The sequence below is a fragment of the Suricata suricatta genome, chromosome 17 (assembly GCF_006229205.1).
Source record: "Suricata suricatta isolate VVHF042 chromosome 17, meerkat_22Aug2017_6uvM2_HiC, whole genome shotgun sequence".
Lineage (NCBI taxonomy): Eukaryota > Metazoa > Chordata > Mammalia > Carnivora > Herpestidae > Suricata > Suricata suricatta.
In genome coordinates, this window is record NC_043716.1 from 54,617,305 (window position 1) to 54,621,280 (window position 3,976).

Below are 3,976 nucleotides of genomic sequence, written 5' to 3' on the forward strand. Positions count from 1 at the left end.
CCCTGGGAAGGGCCCGTTTGGCAGGGCCAGGGAGCCAGTGGTCAAGCTGGGGCCAAGCTCCCCCCTCCTGGCCCACAACTGGAGGGGCCTCAGCTCGGCGCCAATTCTCAGGCAGAAATTACCATATGAATGTGGCTTCTTCCCGGAGCTGCAGGGCTGGGGGGTGGGGTGGACCTGGAAGGGGACCCGGGAGGGGATGGGCTCCCACCCTCGGGGCCCCCAGGGCTGCTGTGATCTCACTGAGGACACTGACCGACGACGAGAAGGTTCCCAGCTGCCTGGCAGGTACCCGTGGGGGGAGGGGACGTGGAGGATGCCGGTGGGCAGGGTGGGACCCCACAGACTGGCCCACTTTCTAGTTTAACTTTCTTCTGTCTTGAACTGTTCAAGAACACGGTACTATAGGTCTTGTTATTTTGGGCTCATTTCAAGAGTCTCGGCCGCCGGAAGCGAGGACTCTGAGCAAGAAGGGAGCCCTGGGTGGCGTGTGATAAAGCACGCGTGAGTTCTCTGTAGACTGTAAAGTGCCCGGTCCGGCCGGCCCTGGGGTCCCCTTGTGCCCGAGGTCCTGGCCGAGCCCCTGAGCACCGGGACGGGGACGTTTCTGGACTGGTTGTGTCTGAGTTTAATAAATTCCCTTTCCTGGGTGTTCCAACCACGCTTCGGTCCAGGCTGCAGGCAGGTCACGGGTGACTGCCCCACCGCAGATGAGGGGCAGCACGACACTTCACCCTTGGGCTATGAAACGACCTGGCCGGCCCTGGTTCCCGGGAGGGCCTGTTGTCCGGTGACCGGCAGCCCCCGGCTCGTGGGACCCGCGTGTCGCTGTTGCACTGGCCAGGCCATCTGCTGGGCGGGGGAGGGGGTGACATGGGCGGTGCCTCGAGTGGCCCAAGCCCCTGCCCACCAGCCTGCCCCAGGCCCAGTCTCTGCCCACCTCTCCTTCCCCCCATATTCTGAGCAAAATTTCCTGAATGGCCAGGAACTGTCCCCGGAAGTCCATCCATCTGTCCATCCTTCCTCTTTGGTGCTTTGTGGCTCCAGAGGACGGCGGAGACTGGAAACGGTTCCCATCCTGCCCCACACTGGAAGCCGTGAGGAGCCCGTGGGAGAGGATGCGGGCCAGCATGCCCAGGGCCGGGGCCCCAGAGGCGCCACCCAGCTTGGCCGGAAGCCGTGGCCAGCCCCTCACACTGTGCTGGGAAGAGAGGAGGGAGGGAGGGCAGTGAGTTCCCAATTCATTCATTCATTCATTCATTCATTCATGCAACAACCTAGGGAAACAAGTGCGGGGTTCCTCCAGGAGCAGAGCCAGGGAGAACTCTGTGAGGAGCCTTGTGTGTGGAGCTGGTAGGAGCCAGGGGCACAGTCATCACCCAAGCTGGACAGCTGGCCGCGGGCTTGTGATCCACGAACAGCTGCTTAGAGCAGTGACTGGGCGCTGTTCTGTGTGATTCATGAATTATCTCGTTTGCTTCTCCCAGCGCTTGTGGGAGGCCCGTGGTAGTGTTAGTCCAATTTACACCGAAGTTGGAAGCCCAGAGAGGTTAAGTTACTGGCTCTGGGTCACACAGCGAGTGTGGAGGGCAGTCATGGTGATGGATTGTGGGGGCCGCGGGATGTTGGGGGGTTTGATGGGACTGCTGGTTGGGTTTGAGTGATGGAAGGGGAGGGGCCCCCAGACTTGGAGCCGTGGTAACTGGAGGCACAGAGGTGGCGTTTACTCAAACGGGGCGGAGGCGGGGGGCAGCCTGGAGGGTCAGAGTTCGGTTCGGGGCACGTTCGGCCTGAGATCTCCAGACTTCACCGGGGCGGGGGCCACAGATGCTGGGCTGAGGGCCGGGCGCCGGTGGGGCTTCGGGGCTTCTCTGCTGAGCTGGGACGGGCTCAGGAATGGTCAGTTGGCACCAGTGTGTTGGCATTCAGGGCTCAGGGGCCGGGACTTACAGGGGGAAGGAGAGGGCGGGCGGGAAGGCCGAGCCTCTGTAGCCTCAGACAGGGGGGCGCAGCGGGGGCCGCGTGGCCGGGGGAGAGCGCGTCGTGGGAAGGAAAAGGCTGGGGTGCTCAGGGCCCATTCCCGCAGCTGGGGGTGAGGGGTGCCCCTCAGGACTCCGCTCTGATGTGTAGCCAGAAGCGCCCCCGACATCATGCTTCAGTGCGGACATGCCAGCTTCTCTCTGGTGTGTGACCCAGCCCTGGGTTTAGGGGTGTCTGCACCCCGCCCCCGGCCAGCATCCCCCCACCCCAGGCAGCGTTTCAGGGGTGATGGAAACATCCGTCCCGTGGGGTGACTGGGCAGCGATCCATGCTCACGGCTTTTTCCTGGGGGGAGGGCTGGGTAGAGGGGCGGGCAGCCCGTCCCACGGTCCCTTAGTGACTCCGGATGTGTCCTCAGAGTTCCCGGGGCCTTTCATGGGCTTGTCCACGGATGAGTGTCTCCTGCAGGAGCGCAGGGGCGAGGCAGTGGGGACAGGGAGCCAGGGAGTCTTCCTAAGGAGCCCCGCCGGCGTGGCCCGTGTCATCGGGGTCCTTGCTACTCCCTAGGCCCTGAGCCCGCTGCTCCCAGAGGCGGGAGAGAAAAGGACCCCAGCTCTGTCATCAGCCCTCAGCCCAGAGCCAGAGCTTCAAGTGCACGGGGACTGGGTTCAAGATGGGTCCCACATCCCGGGACCCTCGTGATGCCTTCCAGCCGCTGGTGCAAGATGTCCATCTCCCCGCCTCAGGGATCGTCTAGTCAGGCTCTGCGTCTGGCCCAGGAATGCGGCCCCCCCCCCCATGTGGCCCCTTCCCACACTCTGCGTCCTGCAGCACCCTGGGCACCAGGGCGCCTTGGGTGGCACCCCCACCCTACCCTGCGCCTGACCGCAACCGCATAGACAGAAATTGCTTCATAACTTTGGGGGGAGTATTTTTAGATCTGCTTGGCCTCTGGTGGGCGGGGGGGATGCGGAGAGCCCGGTCTCCTGGGGTGACTTCATCAGCTGGGGCAGGAGGGACCCCCGGTGCCCCCAGCCTCGTGCCTCTGTCCCTTACCCACAGCTCTGGTGAGGATCTGCCGACAGCCCTGCTGTAGAGGGGATGGGGGAGGGGAGCCCCCCCAGGGGGACATCCCTGATAAGAGGAAATTCCACCCTGTGACAAATGGCCAGTTTCCACCCATCCATGGGGCTGAGGGGGTGGAGGGGAGGATCTTTTCTTCCTCCTTTTAACTTGGCAAATATTTGCCAAGAGCTAACGGAATCTCTGTGGTCGGCTGGCCCCTTCAGACCCAGTGGACGGGCTGGGCCAGGGCTGGATTCAGGGTTTGCTTTGGGGCGGGGACCCATCGTGCTGGAAGGTTCTCTGGTGTGGGAGGAGGCTCTGGGGGCTCAGTCCCTGGTCCCGTGAGGCCAGTGGGTAGTGGAAAAGGAAATAAAAAATAGATCCATGATGCAGGAGGTCGGAGGGCTCACTCCTGGCCCGGGCTGGGTGTCCCTTCTGCAGGCTGCTTTTTAGGAAGTGAACCAGGCTCCCAAGTCTGAGCAAAGACCAGGGACTCCGTGGGGCCACCCAGCCCAGCAGGAGGAAGAGAAGGAGGAGGAGGAGGAGGAGGCGGGCTGCAAATAAAGAACAGAAGAGGGCCTCTTCCAGAAGGGGGTGGGGTGGCGTGGAGAGAGGTGGCCGCTGTCCAAATCTGACTGTGCCGACTTGGGCCGATTGAAACCGTGTTGGCAGGAACGGAGAGCTTCTTGAGATTCCTTCTAGCACAATGGAGGCGAGGCTTGCTCCAGCGCGTTTGGCGGGAGGAGAGAGGAGCCTTGGCGGACAGTGAGAGTGGGGGAACCCCCCTCCCCGCCTCCGGGGCGCCTCACGCCCCTGAATGAATGAATGAATGAATGAATGAACGGGATTGGGATGGCGCTCTCAGGCTGCGTCCCCTCCTGGGTCCGCAAAGGGCACGGGGTCCTGGGAGATCTTTATTCATGCATCTCTTCCC

General features: G+C 62.9%; 1 protein-coding gene across 7 annotated transcripts in view; it reads left to right on the plus strand.

Annotated features, from left to right (window-relative positions):
• The window catches only part of SEPTIN9 (septin 9), a 136,371-nt gene that overhangs the window by 114,299 nt on the left and 18,096 nt on the right, over positions 1 to 3,976 (plus strand). The window contains exon 1 of one of the 7 annotated variants that reach the window (XM_029927746.1): positions 191 to 285. The exons of the other annotated variants lie outside the window; for them this stretch is intronic. The gene's annotated coding sequence lies outside the window, so the exon portion shown is untranslated. Of the gene's footprint in view, positions 1 to 190; positions 286 to 3,976 lie in introns of those variants that run through there. 7 annotated transcript variants of the gene reach the window in all.